This window comes from Phalacrocorax carbo, chromosome 2 (genome assembly GCF_963921805.1).
Source record: "Phalacrocorax carbo chromosome 2, bPhaCar2.1, whole genome shotgun sequence".
NCBI classification, from domain to species: Eukaryota; Metazoa; Chordata; class Aves; order Suliformes; family Phalacrocoracidae; genus Phalacrocorax; species Phalacrocorax carbo.
Window position 1 is genome coordinate 99,444,291 of NC_087514.1, and position 19,069 is coordinate 99,463,359.

Sequence of the window (19,069 nt, forward strand, 5' to 3'; positions counted from 1 at the left end):
GAAACGCTGTTTCTAAAAAAGTTTGGTCCTGGATTTGTGGTGGGTTTTTTTTGTGGGGATGCTCTGGGACCAAATGGGCTGCAAAGGCAGGGGGCAAGAGTGGGAGTCAAGGTCAACCCCCACCATTTCGTGGTGTGGGCGCTCCCCAGGTCCCCGCTGCCCCGGGGTCCGCTCTCGGCGTGGGTGAACCAGGGAGTGAGGGTGAGTGCATCCCTATGTGTGGGGTTTTTTTTTGGGGGGGAGGCTCCCTGAGGAGGCGGCGGCGATGTGGCAGGGGTGCTCTGAGCGGAGCGGGCCCCATACTGGCCCAGGGAAGCAGGTTGAGGCGAGAGCGGCCAGGCGCCTTCCCACCCGCCGGGCCGGGCTGGGCGGTGCCGGGGGCTGGCTGCAGGCGGAGGAGGAGGAGGAAGAAGAGGCCAGGATATTCCTGAATGAACGGCTCCTTCCTCACCCCACACCTCTGCCCGGCGCCCGCCTCCCTCCCGCCACTCGCCGGTGTCGCTTCGAGGCGCAGCCAGTTTCTATAGCGACGGCGCTGGTCCGCGGCTCTTCCGAGTAGTAACAAAGCCGGCTGCCCGCCGCCGGGCCGGGGCGGAGCGGGGGACGAGGCTCCCTCTCCCGAAGACACTCCGCCCGCCTGCGGCGCCCCGGACAGGTACCGAGCGAGGGGCTCCCCCGGCTCCCCCTATGCGGCTGCGGCGCCCCCGGCCAGGCGGCGGTGCTTGGGGACCCGCCGCCGGGTGAGGGCTGCGGGAGAGGCTCCCCCGCGGGCGGCGGGCGTCGCCTGAGGCGCGGCGCGGGGCGGCTGAGGGGCGGCGGGCGGCTGAGGGGGGCCGAGGGGGACGCCTCCGTCCCTCCGTCCCCGGCCAGCGAGCGAAAGCGGGGAGCGGCGCCGCAGGTACGCCCGAAGGCGGGCCCTTGCCCACTTGGCCTCGGCGTGGCCGGGGGCACAGGGGCGGCTCAGCTCCCGGATAAGCGCCGCTCAGACGGGGCTGGGGGTGCCCGGCGGCTCGGCTCGGCTCGGCTCACCCTGCTCGGGTGCGCCGGCGGGGGGGACTGTGCGGGCGGGCTCCGCGCCCGGGGCTGCAACCGGTGGGCTTGGCTTTCCCCCGCCGCCGGGGACAGCCCTTCTCCTCCTCAACAGAGTTTACCCTTGATAATAATAATTTCATTATTGTTTGTTGTTACAAAATATACTTTGCGCCCGTCCCCCCGGAAATTTTGGGCTTACAAAGTTTAATGTGTTCGGCTAGGTAAAGTAATTTGAATAGGATGATAGCCTTAAAATGCACTAGTTATTAAAAAAAAAAAATCCAAAGCGCTGGTATTGAAGAGTAATCAAGAAATTACTGTTTGTTTTTAGGAGTTAGTGCACCAAAAGGCTTGATGTGAAATGAGTCTGTAGGTTTCAGAGTCAGCCTAACTCATTAGAAGGCAGAGCAAAGGTAAGATGGTAGAGATGATAAAACATAACACCGTTTGCTTATCTCTGGCAACCAAGGTTAGTCAAGAATTAGCCACCTTTTAACTCTTGAGGTAGGAATGTCAGAGGGTCGATGGGAAGGTCATTAGCAGGGCGGTTGCCTGAGCACGGTTGCAGCTGTACAAATAACATCTGAACAACATCTGAATCGGAGTGGCTGTATGAATAACCATGCATTTCAGCAGAAGTTTAAAATTCAGAGCAACTTCCCACTGATAACAGAATGGCTGACCTTGTATGATGAGGTCCTAAGGAGCAGCCATTATGGTTTGTTGCTGAGTGGTTTAGGAAATAAACTAGTCGATGGGCCAAGGGAAAACTGTACTGTGACATGTATGCAGCCAGCAGGGTGCTCGAGATGGATGTCCTCATGGATGTGAGCAAGAAAAGAAGGGAAATAGTATGCGAGAGGGGAAGAGTGTGGCTATCATAGTTATTGAGTGGGTAGACAAGAATTTGATATTTTAAGTAATATGTAATCCAAATATCAGATTATTTGAGATTTAAAACACTATATGTAAAGTTGTATCAGAATCCAAAGGCTAGGCATTGACTGGAACAAGTTTGAGAGGTATATAAAAATAGTGACTGTCAAATGAAAAGTGGCGCTACCAATACCATTTAAGTAAGCGATGTGAAAATATTTTATAGTTTGGAAAGAGAAAATACTGCTTTCTTCAGCAATCACAAATACAAGTAGCATACAAAATGGAGACAGGCTTCTCTTGCAAGAGATGTATAACTGAAATTGAGTTTTAAATTAGGGTTAATCAAGGTTAAACATTTCTCAATATAAAATTTAAATGAGAAATATCATACCAATAGATACAGTGGAATTCAGATCTAGTGTGTTTAAAAAAAAGAAGTGGAATTTCTTACTTATGTTGATTACAGTGTTTTGCCCAGTGTTTGTAAGTGTTTGTCCTTTGCTTCTTTCAGAAGTGTCACAACAGATGCTTTGTTGAAAAAGTTACAACCTTCTGAACGACCTCTGTTTTACATGCAACACTGAAAAGCAAACTCTTGAGTTTATTAAATGTGTAAAAATTGAGACCTCAGGTTAGTTTAGCATGATGGAAAATAGCATTTCAAGACCATACTCTGGGCTATCTGAAATTGAATGCACCTAGCAGGAAATAAAAGGTCAGCTTTGTATAATAAAGAACGGGGGACTTCTATTCCCTTAGCTGTATGGCAGAGAATGAGAAACGTCAGAACTCAATACGATCTTGCCCTAAAATCTAAAGGGATAAGTGCGATATTTATGGTTACGCTGCCGTGTGACATTTCAGTCCTGAAATTGTTCCATGTGGAACAATTGCAAACTCCACTCGATGAAGTTTGTCAGAGGGAAAAACAATGTGGTGGTTGAGACAGTAGCAGGAAAGAACGAGATAGCTCGCTATAGATAATGTCCCATAATATAGCCTGACATGTATAAGGGCTTCTAATGGTCTAAACAGTTATAGCGATTAGATCGGTCTCTCAGGCCAATCACACCTTTCTTCTGATGCTCCTCATTTCACACCTTTCTGATGCTTCTCAGTCCAGACTAGTTTTAGAGGAAGCCTGTTCTCAAATTGTCATGAAAGAATCCTCTAAAGCTGCGTACTCTGTACAGTGATATAAAGCCACTGCAGGAGTCTGCTTGCCAGTATTCCTCTTGCTTTAATTAGTCTGAGTTTAACATGTTTGTCTATATACTAGGTTTGATGACTCTTTGTTAAATGTTTTTCTGGAGATGTATGTATGCTTGCTGTAGCCAGCAGCTATTTCAAGTATACAGGGACACATAACACCTGCTGCCTAGAGGTTGTGATTTCAGCAAGGTTGCTAACAAGTATTAGGGCTCCTTGGAGAGCAAACCTCAGGAAATTCTCCTGTGGCCCTTGCATGCGTTGTGTGCTGAAGCACTTCCTATCCAATATATAAACTACTGTTCTGACAGTAATATAGCATGGGCAGATGTGTACCTTAGGGTAGTGTAACATGATAATTGTGACTTTCTAGTATAAGGAAAATATTTGCAAGTGTGCAAGTGCTGTAGTAAGCTGTGAAGAACTCAAGCCTCCTGAAAACATAGCTTAGGTTTCAAATTTGTATGCAAAGACACATGAAGACGTACAAGATGTGCAGCTTTTAACCTACTACAGCTCTACAGTTTTCTAAACCCAATTCTCTGTCGTTTCATTCAGCTTGGTTTTCCTGCAGAGATGATGCAGCACAGAAGTTCAGGCACAATGAATGCCATACTTAAGCATACCTTTCCTGGCAGATGAATCCAGTTTTTCAGATCTGATGGTGGCTTACAGCTAAATTATTTGGAAATGAGGGGGTATTCATGTGAGAGCTTAACTTTGGTAAATTTCCAAGTGGATGGAAGTTTTTATTAACTCTCCAGACAGAAGTCTTTATTAAGTCTCCAGACAAGATCTATGCAAACATTCAGTAAAAGTTTAAATTACACAACAGCAATTTAAGTTTAGTCCAGGTAGTTTGAAAACCTGACATGCTCCAGCATCTCCGAGGTGTTGAGCAGAGACTTGAAATTCATTAAGGGTTTTCCTGATGTCTCTTGCCATTTCCAGGAAAATTAGCCAAAGTGTAACAAAGTTGTTTTCTGGAAGACTCTGAACTTGAGTCTTTCAGGGAACCACAAGTGTTTTGTAGATACGTGTTGCATTTTGAAAGTAGCATCTATGAAGATCACTATTGCTGGTGCTGCCATATTCAGAAATTGGGGAGGGATGGGGACAGACTGTCTTATCTCAGCTTTCCTGCTGCAATTAGGAGTTGCCCAAGTTATTAGGAATGGCAGCCTGGTAGAAAGAAAGGGGTGTGACAGTCTGGGCTTGAGAATAGCTGTAGGGAAACCTGGAAAAAACCTGAAGCTGCATGGGACTGCAGCAAGGAACAAGGTAAGTTTTGATGTGCAGCCCGTGGTAGAGACGTAGCCCTGGAGTCAAGGGGCATGACGGGAGAGAGTTACGTGGGACTGGTATGAGGAGTCAGGTTGAGATGGATCTAGGACAGCCTGGTGGAGACCCAGCCAGGAAAATCTGTAGGTATTAGACTGTGTGTTCCAGTTCCTCATGGTAGATAGCCCAGTTAGGGGCTGAAGGTTTCCTTTAGGCCCCCTTCTGTATGCCTTCAAGGCTTCATCAGCAATATCTGAGGCAAAAGGTGTTGGTCAGGAAACCCAAACCTTTCCATAATAGTTTCAGGGCAGGTGGTGTTCCAGGCAGGGGAACTTGTCTTGGCAGGCAGTTCATGGCAAAGAAAGAAAACTTCTGTTCCAGATGATAGATGGATAGCCAGTCTGTAAATCTCAGGGAGGAGATGTGCTCCTGTGAACAGAAAGGAAATATTCCCCCCTTGGTGACTCACAAGCAGTGACCTGATCAGAGGCTGCTTGAAAAAGCATCTGACCTTGAAGCTTCTACTGTGGAATAGCTTTATGTGAAAGTATGGCTTGACCCCTGAGGAGCTACCCTGCAGGTGTTTACCAAGAACCTGCAGAAGCCGTTTGCCTCCTAATACATGATGGGACATCTGGAGTATTGCCATAGTTGTATTCTGTGGTGGAAACAAACCTGCTCAAACCTCAAGCTGCTACTGGCCTTTCACTCTTAAACAATTCCTACAAGTAACTCTCAAAAAAGCTTGAAAAGGCCTGCCAGTGCTTCTACAACTAATGAAGATAATTAGCTAATTTAACTAGAATTTTATAAGTACTTTAAGCAGAAATTTTGGGTGGTGTTTGAATCACCCTTTCTCCAGGTGGAGTGTTGTGTAACACGAGGGTGTAATGAGGGCTTTTATCTTCCTGTATCTTTTTCAGTTCACTGAATTACACTCATACGCTGTTAAAGTGACAGCCTAATGAGAGGCGATGAAGAAACAGTGCTGTGTTTGGTGCTAGGTTTAAATAGTGTGCAGTGAGAGAGTTGTGGGGCCCCAAATTAAATAACGAGAATAAAACAAAGCATTCGCTAAGTAACCACTGATTATCCCGCATGCTTAGTGAAGCTTCCCGTGGAAGAAAATGATGTGTGATTGTATGACTAAAACTGTATTGTAATACATATATTTGGTAGAAAGCTGATGGTTTGTAACTCTCTGGTACTTGGCTTTGCTTTCAGCGCATTACAGACATTTTAGTGTGTCCACTAAATCAAAGAGCGCTTTTGTACCTGATGCTTTATTCCTGTAATCAAGTTGCCTCTCATTCTCGGATAAGCTAAACAGATTGAGCTCTTTAAAGCCTTCCCTGGAAGGAGTTTTATTCAGCTCCTGAATAATTTTTTTGTGACTGATCTCACTGTTTCTGTGAGAAACTGTCCAATCGTTCAATAAAATTTATAGGAAGTGAACATCAGAACTGTGGAAAATGCCTTAGTTTGACTCTCGCCAAAGCATAAATCGTAATGGTACCTAGAAGCAAACACCAGCTGTGTTTCCCTCCTCACTTATGCCATGTAGCTAAGATCTCATACTCAGCAAATTGTCCTCTATAGCTTCTGTATTCTTTCAGATTATTTGTTTTCCATTAGATAGTTCCCCATTCTCAGGGACTGTTTTGATAAATCCAGACTCTGCATCTGGTTGCATTTAGGTACGTTTTGTTTGAATGAGCCTGGTTTGCCAAATAAACCTGTCCTTAATTATTTACGGTACTGGCAAAATTTTGTGCAATCCATACAATTTATCAGAAGTTACTTTGTATTTCCTCATGTCTACTGGTGAAAACACTTATTAGCCTAGTCCTCAGCTGCCCCCCTTTTAAAACATGCCTATTTGATGATGCCTTCTGGCAGGCATTAGTGGAGAAACATCTGTGAATTTTTAATCTACATGCTTTATTCACAGTGTAAGTTAGGTACCCAGCTTCTGGGAATGCTCATACCTTTCTCTATAACAATCGGATACAACAAAAATGTGACTAGAAAGTACTTTGACATTGAAGAGAAATGCTATTTTCTTTTGTTAATTCCTCTTTTTCTTTTTTTGCATCACTTGAGCAAAGTTGTTGTTAGGTGGAAGCGCTCTCTGCATTTTTTAATATTCTAATGTATTTTTCCTTTCTGTTCCCCCCATGGCATACCTGAAGTTGTCTTATCCTATAGGATAAGGATGTCTATAGGTCTCTGAGACAAGTCCTTGATGTTTGTGCTCTTAAGTTCAAGGTCAACACCTTGAATAACACTTGTTAAGTAAATGGAAATGAAATATGATTTCACTAGTCAGATCTATCTAAAAAGACCAAAAGGGAGAGTACCTTTTGACTGTATAGCTTATGTTATTCTTCATTGGCCATTAGGTGGTATTTTACACTTGAGAAGATAGGCATGGATACCTGCTTGTCTAAAGATCAGCTAACAATGAAAAAATATAATTTCTGTCCCTCTGTCTTCTAAAAATTAGGAAAAAGTATCTATCCAGTAAGATAAAAACTGCCCTCTTTATACTGTAAGTTTCTCTTAGCCTGAAATATTAACACCTTAATTGTAAAATACCATGTGTCCACAGGACAGAGAGAGAACAGAGAACATACCAACGATGAATCATCTGTTTTTGTTATCAGTCAGTCAGACACTTTGGTGATGGATGGATGAATAGATCAAGCCCAGAGCTGTAAGCCAGCTTGGCAGCTGGCAGGTAAATCCCTGAAAGCTCACCAAAATACCTTCTCAAGCATTGCGTCTTTATTTTACGTGTTGTATTTTGCCAAATTGTATCCTAGAATATAAAATATCTTCTTAAGACAACAGGATCATACTTCAGCATACATCTACTTTTGGTGGAACTTAAGCATGTATGTACTTGTATATTTGCTCAGGGAGGGATCTGAAGAAGGATGCTTTCTTGGTTGGGGAAATAGAGAAACAGCTCTTACAAGACTTAGAGTGAGGCAGAGCTGAAAATTAATAGTGTGCAGGTGATGTAAAAATGAAGTCATAATATTCCATATCAATGGATCCCTCAAAAATCCCAAATGAACTAAGTTTCCAGTAAATCTTATGTCATCTGTCCCATAAGAATAAATGAAACCCTTTAACATGACTTCTTTGCCCATCTATGCCATCTGATAGGCAAGTTAAAGCATTTTACAACCATGGAATGGAGAAACGTTGAGTGCAATGGTGTCTCCTTACCTTCCCCTGCTGTATCTCCCAAGACAGCTTGTCCCACAGTAGTGGGCTGTGCTTTCGGATCTGGCAACATCTGCCTTATGAAGCTTCTTTTTATGAATATATTGTAACATGGCCAAAATGCTTCATGCTGAAGTGGGGTTTTGAGGGACTAAGGATAATTTCAGTGTGTTCTCCACTGTAAATATAAGGCTTCAGGAATGCACATTGACATAGTCTTTTTATAATATGAATTCTCATTGACTTTGGAACCAGGAGGAGGGAGACACGTCACAATAACACATAGAAAGAAACTTTCTAGGGTTCTTCTTTAATGCAGTGTTGTGATTCAGATATGGCTATGAATAAGTTGAACAGCCTTCTGAACTTCGTTCCCTGTTAAAAATTGTCTGCCTATTTTTCTGTTACAATAAAGTAAAATTATTCATAAAAAGAAATGTCAGTAGTGCTGGTCTTGTAATTTGTTTTCAGTTTTAATGGCATTAATATGATGCTTGACTCACTGTTTGTCATGTATATAGATAGCTCACATACCGTGTATGTGTGTGTATTTGTAATTCTGTAGGTCTCTTGAGAGGGTAACAGCTTTTCTGTAATTCTAGTCCACACACACACACATGCGCGCAGACATGGTTATATATGCTACCCTCTCAAGAGAGCTATAATATTTTAAATTATGCAAATATGTGCACATGTATATTTATATTTTCCAGATAGGCCAAGGGTGTAAATTGACATCACAGATACATGTGTGGAAATTGCCTACATACAGTGCTGTAAATTACTGTACAAACAAGTTCATCCCAGTCATCTTTTGTTTGCCTGTTGCTCAAGGAGGATAAATGATTTCACACGACATGAGCAGCAAAGAGCGACTGTGGACATAATTCTGTGCAGCTGCCCTAAAAAAACAGTATCTATCCACTGACTGTAAAATAATAACTTGAAACAAACAATCCTGCTGCATATTTGACGCCACCTCCTCTTTACTGCTTCACTCTGCTCCTCTTTCAATAGTGGTGTTGTGTCTTTATACTTAGTTTTGTCACCTTTTTTCATTTATGAACTGGTCTATGTGAGTACAGAAAAGCCAACCTCATTGGAACATAGATTATTTTTTTTTAACAGGTGTTTCAAAGAGTTATCCTAGATGGTTTTTTTTGCTGCTCACACACTAGCAATGTTAACCGAAGCACTGATAAACAGCAAAAAGAAGTATGAAATAATGCTATGACAAATAATAACTCCTGGGAAACAAAAAAATTACACAGTGATCAGCACACGGCTGTCTGTATTGAAAAATAAGGTTAATATCACCCCATTGCTTCTGGCCCGGAGCTGTTTTGATCATGTTTGAAGAGTTACATTTGCCTTGGGACATTCAGAGAATTGGCAGGGGGTGGCTGCAATCAACATTTGCTTTGATGTTTGTGTATGCATAAAATTATCCTTCAAGTGCATATGTGTGTGTTATAGCAATGCGCATAGCTGATGGATTAGATTCATTATTTGTTGTTAAAACGTTAGCAGTATCTTTGATGGCCAAGATGCAATACAGCCTTTGCTGTGCAGAATTTAGGGTCTAAACAGACACAAGTGCAGCAGGTATGGTATGTCAGAAAATTCCAGAGAAATATATTAATGTTATTTGGCATCACTTATTAGTCAAAATGTATTGGAATGGTTTGCTGGGCTTTGCGTGGGTTTTTGTTTGGTTTGGGTTTGTGCGGTTTTTTTAATGGTAGGAAAGGATATGGGTCTTTGGGGAAGAAATATCAATTCGGAGTGGGATTTCTGGACTGGCATGTGCATGAGACTGAATTTCTATCCTGACAGTATGCCTGTTAAAATACCTAACTTTGCACTACCAGTGCACACTGTAATGTTTATATCAGATTTTCTAGAGAATACACTGGAGGAGTGTGGAGCACTCAGATAACAGGCAAAGTCTGAAAAACTTGTAGGAAAAAAAATCAAGCTGAACCCATATATTGCAAGATCATATTGTTCTGAGAGAAGAAACAAATCTTGGGAAAGCAATTTCATCAGTATTCATAGCACTAAGCGGTGGCACAGTTCCTGTGAAGCCTGCTCCAGAAATGACGTCATTTGTCCACTGTGACATACTAGGCTGCTCAGACTGGCACACAAATACTGAGCAGCTGCCCCGCACAAATCCAGTTGCATATCTCTAGCAAAAGAAAGACTCCAGTCAGAGATATGAATGGTTATTCACCCATCTGCAAGAAGAAATGCAGCGTGCCAGGCAGCAGACAGCAAGCATCATACATTCACTGATGAGCAAAGTTATAATGGGAAAACCACAGGGATTGTGTTGATAGGAAATGGGCAAGATGGGGGACTGTTCCATTAAACCCACTGGTTTCAGCAAGGACACTGACAAATATCACTTCCCATGTACAGCTCCAGGTGTCCATGAAACTATTTTTTTCCCAATTTTTCTTTCACATAAGCAAAGAATGGCACTGCTACTGACGCACAAGAGATGGTCCTTGGTCTGCTGGGGGTCTGAGAGGAAGGGAACTGAAGTGGTATAGCACTGCTCTGTCTCTCCACAGTGCCAGCTGCCCTGCAAAGACTGAGGTTAAAAGTTGTGGCCATTGCATTCCTGCAGCTGGCTTTTAGGCTCTGGGATATGACAGGTAAGATATGTACAGGTCACACCAGTTTTAGAGTTTCTCTTAGTTACGTTTGGAACTGAAAAGGGCTGCTGTTAAGGAATAGAAGAGTATAGAGACATCTTTGATCCCCTGCCTAGACTGAGTAAATTAACTAAATGGTGAATATCTCGCATTGTGCAATCATTATTGTTCATCATTGTGACAGGACTGAAAGAGCAAACATAATTAATATGAGCCATTGTGATAACGGCATTGTGTCCCAGCTTTAAATTGTTTAAACCAAGCTTCTGTTTTACTTAAGTAACTCCCTGACTATTCTGTTAAATCTCTAGTCTGGAATCAGCATTTAAAATAGAGACACCTTGTGTCCTCTGGCTGAAGTGGGCTTAGAGGCAGGGAATGTTAGTGTTTGAATGTGTGTGCTACTCTTTCTCCCTCCATCAATATCCCTTTAGAGTACTGATTGTAGAGCACAGCTATGGCTGAGTATTTTTCTTGAAATGTCAGATAAAATTATCTAGCTAAATATTATTGTACACACATGCTACTTGTAGATGAAAACATTAATTTACCAATGTAATGTTCGAAGAAATATATTGAGCTTTCTTCTGCATTTTCAGAAATGCAGTGTTTTATTCCAATTGAACAACAGTCACTAGCAACAGTATTCTACCTGATGTGGTCTCTTTTATGAGGAGGTAATAGTGCTCATTTTCAATGTGAAATTGCATTTTCAGTTTTTATCCTCAAGTATCACATATCTCTGTATTTTCCCCAGTATATAGTAATGTATTTAGAAGCATGGAAGCATAGTGTGTGAGGCAACATGCTCCCTCCTCTCTAACCCTTCCTGGAAAATGCACTGTCTGTTAGACCTGCTTTTGAAAATCAGAATCACCAAAAGAGCAATATATTACAAAGAAAACTATCTGAAAGTGTGATCATTCATGTAAAAATATATACATATAAAATGTATCTTTATTTGATAGTGCAGTTCATGCATGATTTAAATAAAAGTAATCAATGGTCAGTCTTGTTTGTATGCTTCTTTTAATGTTTGTTCACAGTGCTGTGAATGTGTAATGAATAGAAGCCCATGTATGAAGATGGGCACATGGAAATTACGTTAAGTGCCTTTGCTAAAATGAGGTCACTCCCTTAATGGCTAGCCCCATGTTAGAGGTAGAGAGGAGATTGCCACCCTCAGGGATGACTAGACCTCAAGCTATGACACAACTGGCAACTCTATATAGGTAAGGGGTAAAACATCATCTGCCAAACAGACTCAGGGAGCATTTAACAAATCTTATAGCCGTAGCCAACATTTCCAAGCAGATATGCTCTTAGTTAGGGGTTATGGAAGCCGAGGGGGTATTAAGCTAGCTTTGTTTCTCCAGAGCAGCACTGTGATCTGTACTGACTACAGGAGGCAGATGTCAATGCTTGTCAAACCTCTCATATACTCTACGCAACTTACTGTCCCATGTGTGACTGTGAAGACCTCCTTCATCATCTTGTATTTGCTTTGTGTGGCGGTAGCAATGTGCGTGGTATGAGAGGTTGCCTTGGATCTGCCCCCTGAATCATTGAACGAGCTAAGTGTTTTACCAAATAGCGGGTTTGTTCACCCGGTGTGCAAAATGCCAAACTACACACAGAGCGGAGGTATGTTATTAATTTCATTTTTGCACAAAGATTGGTGCTAGGTGGTAACTCCACAAAGCTAGCACACCGCACCAAGGAACTACAAGGTATTTATACAGTTAAATGCGTCAGTAACAGCTCATAGTCACACCCCCCAGCTAATAACTGGTTAGTTTCTTACTCATTTCAACTTAAAGGTACAGCTCCCTTTAAATTTACCATGCATGGTCAGAGAGTAAGGGGCTTATTTGAGTAGGGGCTTTTCTGGCCTATGGGTGTGATTTTTTTAGTATTATAATAAGGATAGTTCACCCAAAGGACACTTACTTTTAGTTCTTATCAGCATCCCAATTAGCTGTCCTCCTCGACTATATACTTTATCACCCAGTTTATGGTGTCTTCTGAGGTGGGATGTTCCCTTTTATCAGTCTCAGTTCTTCTTCAAGGATATAGTCATAAAACAAATGCTTCCCTATCTCTCAGCTCCCTTCTCTGGCCGCCAAATTCTGGTTTGCCTGGCTCACGTGTTTCACTGTTATTACTTAGCAGAAAATTCCATTTTCTTTGGGATATCAAAGGGGTATATGAATGAATTCTTCACTGTAAGTCAGGCTTTGAAACAGGTGCCCAGAGGGGTTGTGGACCCTCCATGATCACTGGAGACGTTCAAAGCTAAAATAGGCAAGGCCTGATGAAATATAACTTAGACTGCTCTCTACTTTTGTTGAGAATTGCAAAGGGAACCTTGATTGGTGTGAATGGGATGATTCGGGTGTGGAAGCGCCAAAGTAACAATGGGAGAAGGGCTATAAGAATGGCTGTTGATGGCACCCAGACTAGGAGGTCATCAACATAACAGCACATATCTACATGCAACTTCTCAGGAGACCTGCACCAGAAGACTGGTCAGTGAGTAAATCCTGAGGACTCACAGCGGTGGGACAGGATGAAGAGATTGTTTGCTTTTGGTGCCTAAGACAACAGAAAGGCACATCCAGCGGCAGCACGTGGCTGCCAACCTAAGAAGAAACCAGAAGTTAGGATGAGGACTGGATAGTTGGCATCCCTTGCCCACCATGTCATTGCAAAGAATGTATCTCCATTATGAATGCTGGACAGACTGTTTGGTTATATGTGCCTTGGTGCTTGTGAGTACATGGGTTGGAGGGAGATCAGCACCCTCCCGTGCTCTACTAAACTGTAGGAACACAGTGTTGCAATATTGTTCTCTAGACTTTTCAGGAAGTGAGGTTTGGACCAGATGACCTCCAGAGGTTCTTTCTGATCTAAATTCTGTGACTCTGTCACTTGAATGCAGGAATTAGTGGAATACGTTCCGTGGTCTCCATTACACAGGAGATAAGATTAATATAGTTTTACGGTTCTTTCTTAAATCTTATATTTTTGTCTTCATTTGTTCCAACTACCCATGTCCTCACAGGTAAGGATTAAAGTTTTTTGTTTTCTTTTTTTAAAAATGGATTTGAGTCACCCAGGCATAAGGGAAAAAAACCTGAAGCATTTTCAGAGCATAAAAGTTAGTTTCTTATTCCCAAGAGAGGTTATTTTGACCATCTGTTAAATAATCTTGCACTTGAAAAAATTCCATTCAATGGATCTCTTGATCAGAATGCTGTAGACCTCTGAACTTCAGAGAGTTGGGATTGAAATGTCATCTCAGTTGTTGACTGAGACAGGATCAGTCACAAATAATGAGGGTTATGTATCAACTTGAAAAAAAAATACAGTGCCCAGACTGAACTGCCCAATTTGCAGACCTCGTCTTGTAATGTTCTTCACTGTGCTGAGCTGACTGTATGAGGCTGGAGCCACAAATAATCTCTCTCATTTGTCTCTACTGTAATCTTTTTGTACATATAGAATGAAGGCATGTTACTCAAAATCATGCATGTCTGTCAGCTCCACTGCAGACCAGGACTTGTGCTTGTTGGTTTGCTTGTTGTCTGAGAAAATAGTGTTTCTTTAAAAACATTAAAGGATTTGCGTTGAACCCCATCATCCACTCCTTGTCCAGCCTTTACCCTTAATAGAATTTCCTGTTAAAAGAACCAAGCCACTTGTCATGTTGGTGGTCTGACAACTCAGGGAGTAAATGTGAATGCATCTCTTCCCTGCATCACTCCTCCTTCCCCCAATCTGCCCTGTTGTTTGTTGTTTCTTTTTTTTAATAGCTACTAACACTTGTGGTTGTGGTTGACAGTGACAGAATTTGGATTTATAATAAAACAGTTTTCCTCTTAATTCTGCTTTGGCTGGTTCTTGTAATGTTTCACTGTAGCTATTTTACTGGTATCTCCGGTATCAAAATGAATTCCATGTTTTGTTCCTACGTCCTCTCCTGCTTTATCGTTCTGTTACTATTTACCACATTCATTCTCATCGGCATGGTGGGCAACAGAAGCCATATCTCATTTCTCCATTTCTTTTCATATTCTGATTAGTACCAGATTTTCCTATCATCTATTCTTGTGTAACACACAAAATTGTCCTCACCTTCCACCTCTGCCTATGCCTTAATACTGTCTTAATTTGATTCCTGTAACTTGTAACATATAACCTGTAATCTGCCCTTTCCTAGCTCACTTGACACTTCCATTGCTTCTCTTACCCTTATCTAAACCCCATGTATGTATGTTTTTTGGTTGTCTTCCTAAACCTCTGCCTCTTTGAAACTCCCCAGAAATTCACCTCAAGTATCAACTCAGACTTGTTTTTATTACATCCAAACCTTCACCCTCTGTATTTGTTTTCTGCTGTGTTCCTTAGCATGACAATTGAGAAAATATTTTTCCTGAATTTTCTTCGCTTGCACTTACCTCCCTCTGTCCACCCTATGTATAAGCCTCTTTCAGATTCAACATACCGCTGCCCTCTCTTTTCTCTGATTCAAAATTCTCTTCTGTAAAGAGCTCAAGAATCTGAGATAGCAATCTTGTAAATTGTATTCTGTGCTCAGTTACACTCATGCCACATCAGTAACTCAGTGAAATTGAGCTCAGTGGCTTTGCACAGGAATAAGCATGAGTAAGATTTACTGCAGGGTGCTTAGAAAAGATAGTGGGCATTTATGTTGAAGGACCTTTTTTGTTCCATTTAGATTTAGTGCTTAATGATATTGTTACTAAGGTGTCACCGCAAGATGTTGTGTAGCCTTTAAAGGCAATTATAATGCATAGTGCTTAGTTCTGAGTAGCTAAGTTATAATCTTACCAAGTGAAATGGTTAAGGATTGCTGTTGCTGGTGAGTGGGATCTCAAGTTCTTTCAGAACCACTGGTGTAATAAGCCCGTGGTTCCACCTGGTATGTTCACAGAATATGAGACACTTCTGACGCTGTAATGTCTCATTTGGACATGATACCACGTCTGTGTGAGTGTATCAAATACTTCATTCACATAATGTTCGATCAGTAAGTCCTTCAGACTTGATATCCTGCCAGTGGGGCTGCCACAATTCATGTATTCATAAACACTGCCCTTGAGATCTTGTCTTCTCCTTTCTGCCCAACCCAGTGTATTAAAAGAAGTTTATCTTTTTGGGTAGGGAACTGTATCCTGCAGTTTTTATGAATTACTAGATTGCCATCATAATTCTTTACTGAGGATGTGCCCTGGTTGGACAGTTGTTTCCAAGATTTAATAATGTGACAATTAAAAACAAATATATTTTTTTCAATAACAGAGCCAAGGAGAAATTAATGGTTGTTTGTGTTAGTCTCCCAGTCAATTCAATCAGACTTTTGCCTTAGCAGCGATTACAGATTTAGGAATTGGATAAATGAGGCAGTAACAAATTTTAGAAACATCATAAAGGTTTTTATTTTATGAAACAGAAACCAAGAAAAGCATATAGTATTCTTCTAGTGCTTAATTCTACCAGCTTTCTCCCTGTTACCCCAGTAAATAAGAATTTTGCCTGAGAAAGGCCTGCATGTGTGTCCTAAGAAAATGTTTGCATCCAGGATTTAATTTCTGCTGTCATTTTCCAAGCTAATCTCAGTGAGAAGATCTGATAAACGATCCCTCAAGTTAAGTTTTTCTTAAAACATCTTTAGAACCACAGGCTACCTTAAGGAAAGCAACAGGAAGAAGACTTTTTTCCCAACAAAGGGCTTTTTGAAGACAAAAGCCAATGTGATTTGTTTACATTATATTTGCAGCATTGCATTTCATTTGGTTGAATCACTTGATTTATACAAGAGGACCTAGTTTACAGTACCTTAATCTATTGAATTATCAATATACCCTATTGCCATTTTGCTAATCAAAAGGCTTTTAACCACTCTGGCCTCAAAGTAAAGAATATTTTTATTGCTGTACTATACCATAAATTGCATCATTACTGAAAATGCAGTACAGAGCCTTTAATTTTATGCAGTTGAGTGAGATCATTGAAAGCTAGAGGTTTGGGCATAGATGACGTGATATTCTATCACCTTTTGGTGTAGAAAAGGAATGTTTCATTAGCAAGGCAAAACTGCCACTAGGACTGGCTGAAGTAAGCCAGAAATTTCAGTCTGAATCATTTGGTCAAAAGAATGTCACCACAGGGTAGGCATGTCCTGGCAGTCCTTTCCCAGATACTCTCATTCAGTCCAGTGGGACTGCACAGATAGCTCTCATTTATCTGAATACATGCAGTGTATTTGGTACAAGAAAGCAGCTTTGTCCTTGGAAATCAGTCTTAAGATGTCTATGTAGAATTTTTTGTTTGCTTGTTTAAAGCCATAACTGTTAGCATGTTCAACTAATCTGCGATCGGCAAGCTTCTGTTTGAATTCCATGCTTATGGTTTGGTCATTTGACTTGATGTGGTACGTAAAGCTGTGGTTGTTGCTGTGTTACGGGCTTTTTGCAGCAGTCATTTGGTCTGGTAAATCCACTAGACAAAATTCACTATCTGAGCAGCTGCTTCTCCCTCGATCCACCTTTGTTTAATGATCCGTCCATATAGCAGTGTTCTGTGAAGGCTCCTCAGAAACAGGAGTCTCTCAAGGGCAAAATCACAAAAGTTAAAATTTTTTCAAACCTTCTGCTGCAAGCCTTGTTGCTTCAAACATGCAAGACATTAATGGGTGTTACAAAACTTTAGAAGGCATCTGTATAGAGGAACAGAGCCAGACATGATGTGAATAGCAACATTTGCATAAAGTTTTCAGTAAGCAGAGGTGAAAGTCTCCATTTTCTGTGGTTACTGATCCTCTGAGACACTGAGGTCAAACTTAGACACATCCAAGTTTGCAAACTCTGAGAATGAAAGGTAGAACTTTTACTGTCTTCTAGGATATCTCCTATCACATTTCAAAATGCAGTCTTCTGTAGCTTAACACCTTACAGCGACTGGTTACAGATAGGCAAGATATTGGCACAGGTGGTAGACAAACCTCAGCGTATTAGCACAGGATGATGGAGTGGGAAATGATACATGAGTTTAGCTGAATCTCCTATGAACCAGATTAATTTAGCTCATCCAGAACTACATGTTGTTATTGTTAGGTTGCTTCCAGTAACAGGTGTAACTCGGTCATATTAACACTGCACTGCAGTTTAAAGTGTAGATGTACTCACTGTTGTAAAATACATCCACCACAATTAATGGGAAATGCCCTTCAGGGTGCACTTGCTTAGGGTGCACTTTTTAAGAGAGCCCTCCAGAAGCAGGGAAGGACAAATATGAGCTCAGAAGTCCTCAAGGAATGCTTTAATCATTTGACTCTGGAGAAGAGACTAGAACTGGATTTTATTCAGTTTCAGAGAGAGCTCCTTCTGTCAAGGAGCCAAGCTCAAGGAAAAAAGTATATTTTAGCTTGCTACAAATTATGTGGTCTGTGTTTGCAGAGGTGTGAAAAAGTCATAGATTCACAGTGGATGCTATGCTGCCTTTTGCACTGATCAGTAGTGCAATACTCTTTTATCAACTGTGGTCCAGTAGGCTAACAAACAGCACAGTGCTGTACTGGTGATTCAAGCATGGAGAATTCCATGGAAAAGTAATAGTGTAAATAAAAACTAATGCTTCTTAGCTTCCAAATATAATGTGTTTCTGTAGTCTTTTTTTCTAGATCTTCATGTTTTTGCAAATTGTATGCATTCAGCACGCTGGAAATGAAGCCTTAGTGAATACGTGTTATCTTCTAATGTCCAGTAAAAAAGGTCACTTACCAACTCATTTTTCTAGTATGCCTTTTTGGAAAAAGAGATTTGTGTAGCAGAACATCCAGAAGCCTCCTATTCACTTGCTTAAGTAAAAGCAGAGCAGAGTAGATTCATTATTTAATATATTTTAAAGAAAACTGTCATTTAAAACATCTGGTATTTTAAGATGCTCTTGGTTATGCTTCTGTTCTATCAAAAAAATTTTTCTTAGTTAGTAGAAGGCAAGAAATGTTTTTCATTTCCTGCTTTATTCCATAAGCCTCAGCCAAGCTTTAGTGATCATTTGTGATACCGTATAGAAAACCTGATATCCTTAGCAATACTCACTGAAGAGCTACTGTGTTGATGTTAGGATTTATATTACATTAAGTGAAATCCGGAATTTGTTAGTGTTATTTTTTGTAGCCTTGTGCTATATGTGGCAACACACTTAAAACTAAAATCCCCATTCATTATTACCAGTTAAGAAAATACCACTATCTGGTCTCGTTATTAATTTGCACTAAACCAGGTAAATAGGCAAGTGTAATGAATCTCTACAGATTTTATCGCTTCTTAAACCTTTACAATTGCCTTTTATGTTCTTTGTATCTAGTTTTGGGCTTTTTGGTTTGGGTTTTTTTTCCTAATTAGTTTAATAGACAAACTGTGTTTCTGAATATGTCTTGATTACTTCCAAAATTTCTGAAATAAGACTTTCCTTTCCTGGACTTTGTATTTTAAATATGAATAACTGGCACACTTCAAACATTTTCAACTGTTACAGCTACAAGTGACATAAAAATGCTGTAGCTCTGCTCAAAGTAAAGACAATTTCATACCCTCCATTGAGTTTGTGAGACTTGACTAGTGTAACTCTTTTGGATGATGTAAAATTTGGAAAGTCCAGGTTGTCCTTGCCCCAAAATAGAGTTAGGCAACTCTTGCTGAAACACATTTTCCAACTGCTTTGTAGATTCATATTGATTAGAT

General features: G+C 41.1%; 1 protein-coding gene across 2 annotated transcripts in view; it reads left to right on the forward strand.

Moving 5' to 3' along the window:
* Nucleotides 1-411: 411 nt before the first annotated feature.
* Nucleotides 412-19,069, forward strand: part of RNF182 (ring finger protein 182) — a 32,634-nt gene continuing 13,976 nt past the window's right edge. For both annotated transcript variants that reach the window (XM_064443650.1, XM_064443651.1), the window contains exon 1: nt 412-655. The gene's annotated coding sequence lies outside the window, so the exon portion shown is untranslated. The remainder of the gene's footprint in view (nt 656-19,069) is intronic.